Source organism: Haplochromis burtoni, unplaced genomic scaffold (assembly GCF_018398535.1).
Source record: "Haplochromis burtoni strain Fernald_Lab_line unplaced genomic scaffold, NCSU_Asbu1 Contig_6, whole genome shotgun sequence".
Taxonomy (NCBI): domain Eukaryota; kingdom Metazoa; phylum Chordata; class Actinopteri; order Cichliformes; family Cichlidae; genus Haplochromis; species Haplochromis burtoni.
The window spans coordinates 2,646,021-2,662,539 of NW_024582367.1; positions in this window are offsets into that span (position 1 = coordinate 2,646,021).

Below are 16,519 nucleotides of genomic sequence, written 5' to 3' on the forward strand. Positions count from 1 at the left end.
CAAAACAAAGCAGCACATGACAAAATAAAAGCTTCAGCTATAAGCGTCACTTAACATAATTAATATCATTATAATTTAATAAACCTGAGGTTGTAGGGAACCAAAATTCCCTTCACTGTCGTTATTTGTTGTTATACTCAGAAGACAGATTTCTCTGTCCAAGTCGTTAGAGCCTTCACTGCAGATCCTTCACAGCAAAGGAAACAAAGGTGGGAAGAAGCAATTAGGCGGCCACTGCTTAGCATCTGTCCCAACATATTCCCCCCTCAGGGCTGCAGAGAATGAAGCAGAGGTGACAATGAATTAAAATTAGATATAGAACAAGCAAATTAAACAAAACTAAAACAGCAGTTATCTACTTTCTTGTCCTCTTTGTGGGACCTGAAACACAGAGGCATACTGTGTGATGCTCATACCTTTCATTAACAAACATCAGATTTTAATTAGCAAATAACACACAGTTGCAGCGTCCTCCACTGAGCCACTGAAGTTGGCTTCTTATCAAAGCTTAAATGTAATCTTAGAGTCTGGTCCAGACTTTAGATTAAATTAAGAGTTTGTTTAAAATAAAGCAAAAAGCACAGATTTTAGTGAGGAAGCAGCTTTTGTACATTATTGCTGTTGCATTAAACTATGTTTCCACTTTATTACATTGTGGAATAAATTTTTGATAGCTGGTGATAACAACATTATACTCGCAGAGCAATTTTTATGTGGGGTCATATCGATTTTGCAAGAAAGAAGCAGGATGAGGCTCTCTTGTTTGGGTTTTAAAGAGTGGCTCAGTTGACTTTTTACTTATTCCTTTTTTTTTTTTTTTTTTTTTTTACTTATTCCTTACTTATCTGTTATATATATGGATCTTATTTTTGTTTATTTCCAGTTTTCTAACTCTGATAACTGGTTAGGTCACCAGTAACAGTTGCTGTCAAGCCTTTGTTAACTGACAATTAGTCTTTTACAGCATTGTGGAGGAATTTTGATCCACTCTTCTTTGCAGAATTATTTTTATTCTGCCACATTGAAGCATGAACCATGTTTTTAAGGTCATGCCACAGCAATCAATTGGATCCGTTCAGGACTTACTAAGCCACTCTAGTCTACTCAAGTCTTCATATTGTTTTTCTTAAGCCATGCAGAGGTGGAGTTGGTGTGTTTGGAGTGTTTTGGATCATTGTCCTGCTGCAGAATCCAAAAATCAACTATATTGGCTTCCCAATATAGAATTGAATTCAAAATCCTGCTCCTCACAAGCAATCAGAGATGGGCAGACGCGTTACTGTAATCCGATTACTTTTTTCAAGTAACGAGTAAAGTAAGGGATTACTATTGCAATAAAGGTAATTAGATTACTCTTACTTTCCCGTAAGCACGCTGCATTACTGCGTTACTAAAACCGTGATTTTTTTGCGAGAGTGTCTCATGACAATGATGTAAGCGAGTGCGACGTTTGTGACAACAGCTGTGTGCAGATCAACAATGGATCATATATCGAGTGCAGGAGAGAGTATGAGCGTGCAGCGTTTAAAGCGTGGAAGTACTGACCTTACTTTGAGTTTGATTCCATAAAAAGTGACAAAAACATTAGCGTCCGCTGTGCGTGGGAAGAAAACTTCTTTTTACAGCGAAAAAACCCTCAACCAAGCATCGAGTAGCTACGACGTAATGGGAAACTCACAGAGAAACTCGCGGATTCTTCAACTGACCGCTGCGGCACACCTGCACCAGGGTAAACCTCCGCCTACCCCACTCCTGCTTTACAGGTGAAAATAGAGCAAAAGGACCGCTGAGTCTTTGATGTTATTTATTTTCTGCTGTGTTTTACTTGCATCTATTTGAAAGACTGAGTGTAAACACACAAAAAAAAATAATAATTATGTGCTGGAATGTGCAGAAAATAGGTTCAAATGTTAAACAAATTTCTTCCAGTCAGTGAATGTTACATATAATTAAATGATTGCTTGATGCATAAAGTTAAAATATTAAAACTAATAAAACAAGTTTTAAAAAGAGACTTTTCCATTTGATTACATTTTGTATGATGGATTATGTAGAAAATGTAGAATTGGGCTGAAAGATCTATCGCTTTATCACCTATTCAGGTTGTAAATTGTGTTTTTAAAAAGTAACTAAGTAATTAATTACTTTTGAAAATAAGTAATCAGTAAATAATGAGATTACTTTTTGGGGGAAGTAATCAGTAATTAGTTACTGATTACTTTTTTCAAGTAACTTGACCAACACTGCATACGAGGTCTTAAATAATCCGGCCCCATCTTATCTTAATGACCTTATAGTACCATATCACCAAATTAGAGCAATTCGCTCTCACACTGCAGGCTGACTTGCCTGCCTTCAGTTTTCAGGCCCCTCTTCTGTTGAACCAGCTTCCAGTTTGGATTCAGGAGACAGACACTATGTCTACTTTTAGGCTTCAAACTTTTCTTTTTGCTAAAGCATATAGTTAGGGCTGGATCGGGTGACTCTGAATCCTCCCTTAGTTATGCTGCAATAGGTGTAGGCTGCTGGGGGATTCCCATGATACACTGAGTATTTCTTCTTCAGTCACCTTTCTAACTCATGTGTTAATAGACCTCTGCATTGAATCATACTTGTTATTAATCTCTGGCTCTCTTCTACAGCATTTCTTTCATCACGTCTTCCTTCTCTCACCCCAACCGGTCGCAGCAGATGGCCCCGCCCCTCACTGAGCCTGGTTCTGCTGGAGGTTTCTTCCTGTTAAAAGGGAGTTTTTCCTTCCCACTGTCGCCAAAGTGCTTGCTCATTGGGGTCATATGATTGTTTTTGTTAAATGCAGAATTCATGGTTTCATTTACTACATCAATGTGTTAGTTTTATGCCAGATGTAATGGGATTCAAATCTTCCAACAAGTTCAGCTTCTGTCTCGTCAGTACAGAGGTTATCAAGATGGGGTTTTTTTGGCAAATGTGAGACAAACCTTCGTTCTTTTTGGTCATCAGTGGTTTTCTCCTTGGAACGAAGATGGATGCCATTTTTGCCAAGTTTCTTTCTTATTGTTGAATCATGAGCTCTGACCTTAGTTGAGACATGGGAAGCTTCACCAATGTCCCAGGTTTTCTCTGTTTGTGTGTAATGGCTCTCACCATGGTTCACTGGAGTCCCAAATCCTTAAAAATGGCTGTGTAACCCTTTCCAGGCTGATTGAGTTGAGTGACTTTGGTTTTCAGGTGTTTCTTCAGATCGTGGCATGATGTGCTGCTTTTAGAGATCTTTTAGCCTGCTTTACTTTGTCAGACAGGTTCCATTTAAGTGATTTCTTAATTCAACATGTCTGCCAGTAATCAGGCCTGAATATATTTAGTGAAACTGAACTCAGCTTTCCAAAAAAAAATGCAGCTATTCAGTTAATTTATGACTTAAACCCTCGCTTAATCAATGAAATCATAATTTAAAAACTGCATTGTGTATTTATTCATGTTATCTTCGTCTAATATTAAAATGTGTTTGATGATCTGAAACATATAGGTGTGATAAATATGCAAAACACTAGGAAATCAGGAAGGGCGCAAATATTTTTCACATCACTTGCCTGTGTAATCAGATGCTTTTGCATACCTGTGATTTGAGGCAGATCTCTGGCTATATTTATTAATAGTGAACAGACCCGGAGCAAAGACATGACCTGTATACCTCCCATTCCACTCCTTTTCATTACTGCCTGATGAGGGTTGGAACATCCCTTAAGGGCTTAGGCAGTGCACTAATAGTGGCTGTCTGGAGACTGAGAGGTCTTGTGCAGAGTGCAGTCACCCATGACATACTGAGCTCTAACCACTCATTCATTCAGCTAGAATGAGTCGACCCCACTAGCAGCAGCACCTCTTGTAAACACAAGTGGTCGTAATGCAAAAAATACTAAACTTTTATAATCATTTAGCACAAGAAATCACACACTGGAGACATTTCAGAGCAATCAGAAACAGCAGGTGTTTAAGAGGCGTTCTTTTTCTGGGAAAAACCACAACTCAGCCGATGAGTTGTGCACGCTATTGCAGCTAGTACATAGATAGATAAAGATATATCACATGGAGGGTTACAAAAGCATTAAAAATGGAAAAGAAGATGTGACAGTGCCACTGCTCCTCAGTAGTCATGGCTGCAGATCATGCTCTCATTCAAACTCAGCCTGTCATTACTGCGTCTGTTTGTGGCGTTATCAAGTTGATAAAATCTGTCCACGGATGTTTAGGCAGACGTGATCTTCTGGCATTGTTTCTACACATTCACATCCACAAACACATGTACAGAGAAATGCTGAAAACAGTACAGGCCACTCGGTCGCAGCCAGTAATTTTGTTATCGCAGGCTGTGCATGTCTGCTCAGGTGTTTGCAGTCATTCTGGCTGAAAAGACCACTGCTGGCATTGTCAGGGTTCAGTATTGCTTTTGATTCCTGCATTCTTGTTTATTCTTGTGAGATCTGAATTCTTGTTTTAATTCAGTTCTTCTTGTATTTTTGCGTTTGTTTGGGGGTTTTTTGGCTCCTGTTTGGATTTCATTTCATATTTTGGCTTCACATCATCCAAGGCTACGTTCACACTGCAGGTAATGTGGTATTGAATCCGATACATATCTGATGTTTTAGAAAGCGACTGCTGTTTGAATGGTCACGTAGCATTAAATCTGTCTTTTACGTCACTCACACAAGGCAAACGCCGATTATCAGCGCAGGAGAAGCGTCCTAGAAGACATCGTGAAATCTTACTGGCCATCCAGTGAAGATGTTAGTGAAACTGTTGGGAAGACAACGTTGGAGAAACGTGAACATTTTATTTGTACTGTATAATCTGCAGATTCTTACAGAAATCTGCAACTATCCTTTGAAGCACCGCTCCTCTCTAAAACAGCAATAAGGATCATTATTAGGCCATATGTAAATAACAAAATAACTTTATAACTTCAAGCAAAATTGGGAAACGTAAAGTCCAAAACAGTCAAACAATATAGTTTCCTCTGGGTCTAAACAGAGCGTGTTGTGTGTGACGTCTTCTTTTGCGCATGCGGGCTGCTTTGAGGGTTCACACTAGAGCGTGTTTGCTGTCACATTTTATTTGTAGTGTGAACGAGCAGACAAAAAAATCGGATTTGATCAAAAAATCAGAATTGAGCATTAAGACCTGCAGTGTGAACGTAGCCCAAGTGATATGCTCTGTTTTTTTTGTAATATTGTTGTATTTCAGTTCTTGCCTGCTTGTGCTTCTGCATCCTTGTTCTGACTTCTTGTTTAGTCTTACCTTCCATGTCTTAGTGTTGGTTTTGTGTCCTTTTCCTGTTTTAATTTGACAGGTTAGTGTCACCTGTAATTACTTTTTCCCTCCTGTGTTCTGCCGTCCTGTTTCCTATTTGTTATCTGTGAGAGCTTGGAGTCTGTATGAACTTGCTAAGTTCTGTGTACATCCCTGAGAAATTCTTGCTTTTTGGCAAACCATTTTAGGTTTCCTTTTGGACTTTTTATACTTCCTGTGTCCTACATTTTGTGTCCTTCACATTGCAATGCTCCACACAGTTGGGTGTGTGGAACATTTCAGTGTGATTATTTATGAACAATAACATCCTATATATCGTTAGCTTCATAGCATAAGTGCCTAAGTCATTTTTTGGTCAAATTGAGATTTTTGCCTAACTTTACTCCCCTACCACTGCTGCATCATCCTGTCCGTCTGAAACACAAAACACAAAAAAATGACTTAGGCACTTATGCTATGAAGCTAACGATATACAAAATTCCTTACAATGAAAGACCCTCAAAGGCAATCACACAGTTTTCTGATCCGTTACTGACATGCAAAAGCTTCATTAGTGCAAACTGGTTTGAATTATTATAGAATACTTCTGGAAAGTAAATGTTTTATTTTATAATGTTATTACTGACGTGTCAAATGTAAATGTCAAAAGGAAAAAAGTTAACTCTGAGCGTGGGGAATGAGAATAAGAGAATGAGAGTGGGTGATTTAAACTTCATTTTATGGCTCCTCTTGTCCACATTTTGAATTGTCTTTGAGCGCAAACATCCAGTATATTCATCACCGGGCACACCAGCTCCTGGCATGGAGCTTCACACATACAGTTTCATGTGTATGTGTCAAAGAGGGACAAGTTGTAAAATGTTGTATAATTATCGCATGAAGAAGCAGTAGAGAAAAAAACATGCAATTATGCAAATAACTATATTCATTCATTTATTATAAGACAACCCAACATTCATCAGCATTTCAATAAAGATGTTGATTTTTCATTTGGCTACGATTAAGCTGCATTTCTTTGCCAGCATGTTCTACAACAGTTTTTTACTGAGATCATACTGAGGTTTAACCTCTTCATACTGCTGGAAATGATTAATTTTTAATCATCTTAGTTACTTACACATACAGTATATGTGACAGGCAGAGGATGAGCTATAATAAGAAGTTACAGGCCAAAAACTTTATAGCCAAATAAAAACCTCTGGTCAAACCAGCAGTATGTGCTTAACCTTGGGGAGTTTTTTGTAACTTGGGTGCAATGGGGCATGCTCTAAACACAATATTGACATAATCAGACCATCGTTTACTTTTGGCACTCATTTTGCCAACTCATAAACTCAACTCATTGAGAGAATAGTTATTTGCTTTTGCAAAACGTCAGCAGATTTCAAAACTGATTATTAGAAGTTGAAGTAATTTCTGTGGGAAGAAAATAGCGGTAAATCCACTGACTACTAGTCAGTGGTACATTTCTTGTGGCAATCCCTTCAGTAGCCACTGACAGTGTGGCTGTCGAAGTGGCATTAACTTTGGACCCATCTGCTTTTATGGTACAGTGTGGGTCCAACATTTTTTGTTAGCAAAAAGGTTAAGCTAAAGCAGGGTACCCAATCTCAGTCCACGAGGGCAGGTTTTAAATCTCACCCTGGGTCAACACACCTGAATCACATGATTAGTTCATTACCAGGCCTCTGGAGAACTTCAAGACATGTTGAGAAGGTAATTTATCCATTTAAATCAGCTGTGATGGATCAAGGACACATCTACAACCTGCAGGGACGCCGGCCCTCGTGGATTGGGATTGGGGACCCCTGAGCTAAAGGTTCAACAGGTTTATTGAAACACAAGGTGAGTATTGCATGGATTAGTACTTACAGAGCGCTTTTCTACTCCGACTGCTTTCTCACTACAAGCCTCATCTACACACACTTGTTCACCAATTCATACATGCTTTTTTCTATGCCGGAGCACTTTTAACCCAACGTTCACACACTCACACAGATGCACCCCAGTGTTCAGTATATTGGCTTTCAACATGCAAGTTGGAGGAGCCAGGGATTGAGCCATGGACCTCCCAATTAGTCTATCGCGCACTCTACAGGAGGTAGACCGGCTGTGGCTCATAATTACAGAGGTTTGTAAAAGTTTGCAATCTTCATTTTTTCCAGTCTTGAATACAATGAACTAAGGTCTCCAGAGGCTTCAAGGCTTAGATTAACCAGTTATTCTTTATTTTTGGAGCTGTGTTTCATCCAGTAGGTGAACAACAAATGGCACATACATGCTGGTGAGGCAGAACAAGGGAGGTTTAGCTATGTTTATATCTTTAGAAAAAGTAACAAGATACAAAACAGTCTGAGCAACTCTAATGAGACTGGTGAGCTGGAGTTAAATGCTGAGGATAAATGATAATGAGACACAGGTGTGCTAACCTGAGCCTGAAGAAGCCACGCCTATTTGGGGAGGAGCTGAACACAGATGACAAGTATTTAAAACTAAACAATGAGCTGAAAAAACCCAAATATCAGTACAAGGCTTAACTGTATACCTCCCATGTTGTAGCCTTGGAACAGTAAATAATGATTCAGCCACTACTGTGTAAATGTACAGACATTTCTCCACATGATAATGATAATGAATACAGATCATGTATTAATTTGTATATTTTTATATCATATCTGTTCAACCTTTTAAATATTGCCTCACAAAAAAAAAAAAAAAAAAATTCGTCGCTTCTCGTTTGTACCTTTTCTTATCATATTTATTCAGTCACACAACAAGCCCAGAGCAAAGAGAACAGTTGCCAGGTTCCCACAATGCAACGTGTTGCCCTTTGTTTGTTGACATGGCAAATAAATGGTGCAATTATTTCGTGATAGTTACTTTGCTTCTGTGAGAATGCAGCTGGCATTAGATTTACTGAGACTCTTTACTGTACCGTGTAATAACGATAGTGAGGAGCAGTTAGACAATGTTAGTGTTGGACATAAATGGAAGATTGTGTCTCCAGTTTTCTTTTTACAGCTGCTTTCTTCCTTGTAGCTTTCTCTCTCTCGCTCTCTAATGTTTTGCTGCTCATCTGGAGAGCATTAGCAAAATTGTCTGTAATGGCAGTGAAGCTGTTTAATTTTGTGATCATGCAAGGAGACAAAGTGTAGGAGATGTCACATAAGATTTTTAAGATGCTCAGATTAGCTGAGGCCCTTGGAAGGGGCCTAGATAAAGACAGTCTGTCCTGTGAAAGCAGATAGTATAGCATCCAAAAGAAAGTACTTATATAGACAGGTGGTTCAATCGAACAGACTGACCCACCTAAAAGTCCTCAAGGTCGAAAAAGAGTTAATACAAGAAAGAAAGTGGAAATAATTACATGATAGTGGAAAAGGGTATAGCTATTGAATAATAACATGAAAAATAAAGTTTTTAAAACATTTTTAAAGCCTTAAAGTTGTAGAAATCTTGTAAATCTTCCAAAAAAACCAAAAGTCTTAATGATAAGATTGAATAATGAAAAGTGAATCAGCACAGCGCTTTGTTTGTTTCTCCATCCAATTTCAGCATTGGTGCTGAATAAAGGCAGCACTTTATTGGAAACAGATGTAAGCCAACATGCACTGCTCTCCGTTGTAATCCACAATTATCCTCTAAGCAAAGCCCAACTGATTAAGATTGCTTAAGACTGATATACGTAGCGATGTTTGGTCATTTCAAAATCCATCATTTTCTTTATCTGCTGATATTTTTTTCTTTCAGACACATGAAACTTAAACAGATTTCCCTGAAATTTGTGCAGTTATTTGTTTACTCATTTATGCCGACTGGTTGAAGGGTGTTTCTACTGTCTCTTTTTTATTGTTTTGTTGTTATAGATGCAGTTATGGCTCCATCTCCATGTAGCTAATAATCACCCATTAATATCAGTCTGTTAATAACTACCTTCAACTCATTTACATTTAATGCATCATTTACATAAGTTATAGATAAGAAATCATCTAAAAAAAACTTGAATTTGCTGGACACTATAATCAGATTCAACTACACATTAACACAAATATCTAATCAGCCAGCAACTCAGTGCATTTAGGCGTGCAGACATGTCAAGAGGACCTGCTGAAGGTCAACCTGAGCAGCAAAATGGGGACAAAAGTTAATGAAAATGGCCTGGCATTTCATTTCTGATTTACTGACATTTTCCCTCATGCAAATATGTCTGTTTTTCTTTTTTTATTATAAAATTAAATTAAATAATTGAAGATATGCTCTTTTAAAGATGATTTTACAATATTTAATGTTAAATATTTTCAATAGAATCAATATTTTTTGGTATTTAATCTCTTGTTTTCAGGAATCTAAGGAATTATCCAAGTGACCTTTACATGCAGAATTTCAGAGTCAGTAGGTGGACATAAATGATGCACTACATGAGTATAGATCAGCAGTCTAATCAATGCACACATGAGCACACTGAGCAACTGGATTTCATTCATTTTCATGTGATATTCATAAGAAACAAACAAATTAAATTTAAAAAAACGATGTCTACAAACTATAAGGGAACAGAAAGGATACATGCTCCTGGTGTCATGAGTAGATACTTCTCCTTTATTTATTCCCTTTTTTATTTCTTTTTTAGGAAAGACCTAGGTACACTGTGTTCCCAGCAATATTCACCCATCCGGACCATTGAACTCAAGAGTTCCAGTCACTTCCATAACCACAGGTTATGTATAAAACTAAGCACTGGGCATGGAGACTGCTTCTACAGACATGAATGCGTCTCTCTCAGGAGCTCAGTGAACTCCAGCAAGGTATTGTGATAGGACGCCACGTATGCAACAAGTTCAGTCGTGAAATTACTACCAACTGTTCCACAGTCAATAGTTAGTGGTATTATAACAAAGTGGAAGTAATTGGGAATGATAGCAACTCAGTCATGAAATAGTAGCCCACATTAAAATTATGTATAATGTCCAACTTCCTCCAGTGCCAGTCACCACCGACCTTAGAACTTCATGTGGACTGCAAAGTGTCAAAGGTGCGTAAAGCACATCATGGCTGGACTTTAGAGCAGACTTTTCTGTCTGGAAATGGGCCAACATTCCCAGAAATTCTCCCAGATCATCTGTTAGATTTCACTATACAGGATCCAGCTTACAGTATATGCACACTCTGAGAATATGGACTTATCAGCTGTGATAACACTAAAGTTGGGTAACTTTGAGACTGCTGGCATTTCTCTTTGAGTACATTTGAGGACCATGATGAGCTAAAAATAGAAGCAGCACCGAAAGTGCTCCAGAGCTGTGCAAGAACATAGCAATGAGCGGTGCACTGGCTAATTTAATAATAGTTGTGGCTTTTGGCCCAGAAATTTACAGTTTACCTTTTTTGTTTGTTTTTTAAAAATAGGTTTAGATACCAGGGGTGGAGAGATTTTAGATCTTTCATAGTGGATTGATGGACTCTATCAGTGTAAAACTGGAACTGAGCTTTCGTCTGTTCCTGTAATTTGGCCACATTTTTTGCCTTCAGTTGACAATAATATAGATGGATGTTTAATATTTAATAAGTAGAAGGGGGAATTATAGCCACTGGCCCCTGGAGCCAGACCTCCTTCCTGTACTTTTGCTGATTTGGCAGGATGTACTCAGCCACTTAGCCTCTCAATTACCACTAAACACTAAACAGCTACTGAGATCCTTCCCCCCCCCAAAGGACACGCACCAGCACAGTGGTGAAGTTCACATACATTACTTACATACCACTGGTACAAAATGGACAGATGGGAATAAGGACGCTTGTAGTTTCTTGAGCTTACACCAGATGTTTGCTCTTAAGTGACATAAATCCAAATCGGCCTTTTATGGTGAGAACAGTTGGTCACCAATGCAAAGTACATGGGAGTTGTTGCCACTTAAAGCCTGGACACATATGAAGATGCTTTGCTGAATTATAGGAAAATAAGATGAGGGAATCTTTGCAATGACCTTGTCGTTTTCCAGAGCAGGACATCATGTAAGGTGACATTTATAGCAGACATTATAGCACCTCCATGATATGACCTCAGGAGCCACAAGTGTTCAGGCTTACAAAGAAAAAAAATGATTGTGGGTGATTTCACATTCATCAGACTCTGCAGGTTTGTGCTGCATTTTTAAAAATGTTAGTTTTTAAAGTCCATTTTGTTGCTGAAGAGTGACAGCTTAAGAATACAATGCAGGCACCATATAATGCCTTATATCAATTAGCTTTCTTTGTGTCCCATTTTAACGTACTTTGGTCTCTGATTGTACTCATTCACCACAGCATGGTTCACAGGTCGCATGTAGAGCTTTCTGCCATAAAAGACTGGCAGACAAAACCAGATTTTTCACAATCAGAGCTGAAAGCCAGCCTGCAGGCATATATTTTTTATACACTGGTCCACTCTGAGATATACTGTAGAGCTATTTTACAAAGCTTCACTTCAAATGTAAAAAGCAAAGGAAAAGGTTTATATTATAAGAGAATGCTGGCATATGTTTTAAGTATTCAAAGACCATGATGATATCTGACTTTGAATACAAAGCCAAAAAAAATCAATGGTTGCCTGGTAATTGCATTGAATTTTTTTTCGCTGGTAGAAATCAATTGCAAGCAGTAGAGGAAACCAACAAGTCGTCCACAGGTTAACCAGCTGGTTGATGCTTTTCTGTCCTTTGTCCTCTGACAAAGTTTAGATGTAGCATTTGCTCTTGAGCCAAAGTAAACTGGCTGGAGTTTGGTTCTTTGCAAGCTCCTTTGACTTTGGTTCTTATAAAATATTTTCTTACTTCAAATTTTATTCTAATATGCTAAAAAGGTTTCTTTCTTTCTTTCTTTTACATGCAAAGAACCAGTTTCATATCAGGATATAGTTTACTTTCATAGGACGCCTTCTTCAAGATTAGTCAAATGATCTCCACCTGGGTCTGGGTGCAGTTCCCCCCTCCAGGGGCAAGGGTACCTAGACCCGGTTTGTAGAGTACGCTTGGGGAGTGTGATCGTGTGTACAGCGTCTCTTTATGTCTGTCTCCACGTTGGTTGAGTGTGGAGTAAGTGCATATGAGAGCATGAGGGTGGGAATGGATGTTTGTGTCTGTGTGTGCCTGTATGTCTGTGTCTATATGTCAGGTTGGGTATCAGACGCCACCTCTCTGGGGACATCTCAGGCCCTCCAAGGTTTGGAGGCCTATCTCCCCCACCACCACTTCCCCTGCCAGTGGCGGACTCCCTCAGGTGTCGGTGCGTTGGTGGTTCTTTGTGTCTGGGGGTGGGCGTCCAGGTACACACCGGCTCACTCCTTGGCGGCCGCTTATCGGGGCCTGGAGCCTGGGGCTCGCTCGGGCCACTTCGGAGGTGGGGTGCCCCCGGCCTCTCGGCCTGGGGCTCGGTCACTCAGGCACGGCTGGCTGCCGGCGGAGCTCACGGGCGCGTCACTGCAACTCCCCCTGGCTTCTGCTCCGCGGCTGCTGAGTGAGCCCTCATCTGGGACTCTCCTCAGCTCTTTCTGGGACAGTGGCGCGGCTGCCCCTCTGTTGGTCTTCCTTGGTCTCTTGTGTTCTGGGGGCCTCTGGATGTCTGGAGTTTTGATCTCCTCCATACCTGCTTCATACCCTGGAGGACGGGGCTGTGGCCCCCCCACACTCCCTAGCAGATCGTTACATGGAGAAACCTTTGGAATGCAAGCATGCTGATCCACACAGGTATGCACACAGGTGTACACACGGGTATTCACAGACGCGGACTACAGCTTTCTTGGCTGCTGCCTCAAAGCACATTGTGCGCTGTCTATCTTGCGTGCTGCACAATATCGTTTATTATTTAGTATCTACTGATATCTACTGCTAGCTAGTTTATTGTGATGGTGCTGTTTTTTTATTATGTTGCTCTTTGTTGTTTGCTTTCTCTTCTGTTTTTTTTCTCCATACAGGTGACCCAGGTGTTTTGTTTTTTTTTTTGTTTGTTTTTTTTCTTTCTTTCCCCCCCTTCTCACCGTCTCTTCTCCCCTTTGGTTTTCTTTCTCTCCCTCTCTTTCTTTCATTCTTTCTCCCTGTCCTATCCCCCAGTCATGTCTGTCCCGTTTGTAGCAACTGAAAATAAAATAAATTCATAATTATAATAAAGGTCAATCAAATGGACCAATATGGCAAGGCCATGATGATCCACTTGGTAAAATAAATCCGCTTGGCATCTTTCTTGGCCTTAAGACAACAATTCTGATGGCTAAAGATCCAAACGGGACACAAAAAAAAAAAAAAAAAAAAAAGATTAGAAATAAAATTCCAAAAAAACATTTACAATTGATTTTAATAATAATAATGATGATAATAATAATAATGTATACTTTATGGATCCCTGTGGGGAAATTCTTCTCTGCATTTAACCCAGGGGTGGGCAATTCCAGGCCTCGAGGGCCGGTGTCCTGCAGGTTTTAGATCTCACCTTGGGTCAACACACCTGAATCACATGATTAGTTCGTTACCAGGCCTCTGGAGAACTTCAAGACATGTTGAGGAGCTAATTTAGCCATTTAAATCAGCTGTGTTGGTTCAAGGACACATCTAAAACCTGCAGGGACACCGGCCCTCGAGGCCTGGAGTTGCCCACCCCTGATTTAACCCGTTCACTCAGTGAAGCAGTGGGCAGCCATTGGGCACCCGGGGAGCAGTGTGTAGGGACGGTACCTTGCTCAGAGAGGCTGTTCAGTGGATTCGAACACCTGACCTCCGATTATGGGGCCACCACTCTACCTACTGAGCTATCTCTGTCCCCTTTTATCACACTGGGGGGGGTTATTGCACATTATCACCTCATTTTTATGTCAGGGATGTGTGTAGGGACATTACCTGCTCTTACTTTAAATTTATAACCTGAACTATTCATTTTTAGTAAAAATGTATGGCGTTTTGATAGATACTGCACAAAACATGAAATGTCCAGAAAACATCAACAAAAAATAATTCCTTGAATATATGGTGTCAAATGGAGAAGTTTCGTTATGATGTCAACTGATCTCGTCTTTGTTGCCATGTAAAATATGCCCATTTTTTTCCCCTTTTTTGCTAAACTGTCTTCCAGTTTTTCTGTGATTCCTCCTCTCTGCTTTTATTCACATAAAAGTGTGTGCAATGGAGGAACATTAGTAGTCAAAAGCAGACAATGATGTCTGGCATGTGTCATTTTGTGATATGCAATAAAAACACAAGGCTTCTGTGTGGGACTGCAGGTCAATGAAGCTTTGAAGAATCATCCATAAACCTCATAGTGCCAAGAAAACTAATATAAGCCAGCTGCAAATACCAGTGTGGGTTTTGTTCAAGAAACAACAGTTATTGAAGGTGAAGGATGAAGAGTGTGATGCTGTTTTTAATTAATGGGGAGCACCAGCACCATAGAAATATAATTTTGGACCAGCTGATATTAGCTTTGTCTGTCTCAGTTTTGATAAACAACAAAAACTAAAAAAAAAAAAAGAAAACTCATAACGTCAACATTTTATTATGATATCCTTACACTAGGAAAATAGTGGTTGGAGACCTCAGCACAACAAAAATTACTGTGACCATTTGCAATGAACCTGCAGTCTTGTTGCCTTTGAAATTGCTGCTTTAAAAATAGGGACTAACCATCTTCAAAGTCTTCAAGAATCAGTCTGCTATCGGTTTGTGATTGCCTGGGGTCCACTTGGCAATTACATGAAATCTAATTGCGATAATATGGTGATTGTTACTTTTGTGAAAATTGCTAATCTGTTTCTACACACAGAAATTCATAGTAAACACTACTCACTTACAGAATCCAGGCAGAACCTCATTGATATATTGATATTCATAATAGTGACATAGTTAGTTACTGTACGACATAGCAGATCAGAATATACATTTAGCAAAAAAAGGTGAGTAGAGGTGGATTAGAGATGATTTACAGTTCTTGGTGCAGACTGACTGCTGAGTGTTGGCAATCTTTATGCATTCATAAATTAGATTGCAATTATTAACTGTGATCCCAGTCAGTTCTATTGCAGTTGTTTGGGAGCTGGTTGCTTCCCACTATGCAACCCAGCTGCCCAGAGGTTGAGGGTGCAACACTCACAACCTCTGGATGAGCAACTGGTTACTGCTACTGCTTGCAATTGATTTCGACCAGCAATAAATTCAATAGAATTACCAAGCAACCATTGATTTTTTTTTTTTTTTTTTTTTGCAAAGGGGGTTTCCATCCTTTGTTTTTTACTCTGGTGTGACAGAGACACAACGCTTTTATCCTTTGGCCTGTCAGTAACTACCTTTTTTGACATTAACTAATTAGTCATTTGTTCTATAAAACATACAAATACTGTGAAAAATTGCCAACATAGATCTCCTGTAGACCAAAACATGTTTTATCTGATTAGCAGTCCAAAACTGACAAAAATATTCAGTTAACTATGATGTAATAAAATGAATTATCTCACATTTCTACTAACACCCCATCCGCCAGTTTTGGTGCAATAAATTAATTTCATTTAGTCAATATCTGCAATTCTTTAAGCTTTAGTCCTACAGATAAGACATATTTGAAGTCTCATGGATCACCATTTGATTGTTACAAGCTTATCATTTGCTATTTAGCATTTTATTTATCAGTAGCATTGTTCTTGCGGAATGAAAACTGCGGCGCCACAAGTCTCTGAACCCTACTTCAATACTTGATACTTTTTCCACACTAATCTACAGTAGATAACTCTTTGTGACTGCTTCTACCATAACCACACGCTTTTATCCTTTCGTCTTTGTTTGACCCTCTCTCCTCCTTGTTTGTTTCTCTCTCTCACTATCTGTCTCTTCAAGATAATTTACAGTTGGACATTAGCCATCCTAGTACTCTCACTCACTCCCCTAATCATTTACTGGACCTGCTCCAGTGCATCAGTGCTAGCCTTCAAAATTGTCTGCATTGCAGGGGAGAGCTGCTGACAGAGAGGAATGGAAAGATGTGAGGGAGGTTAATTTACAGTATGTGCTAGGGGAGAATAAGGCTTGTTTTTGCCTTTGGCTGACTGACTTTTCATTGGAGGTGTAGATGCAGTGGGATGCTGTAGGGTTACGTCTTAGAATAGAAGCTGTGCCTGGCGCCGGCGTCTGAGATATCAGAAGCGTTTACGTCACACTGTATGTGCAGGTTTATCTATAATGGAAACACAGAGTTGGAAAATCTTGTTTAGGACTACTTA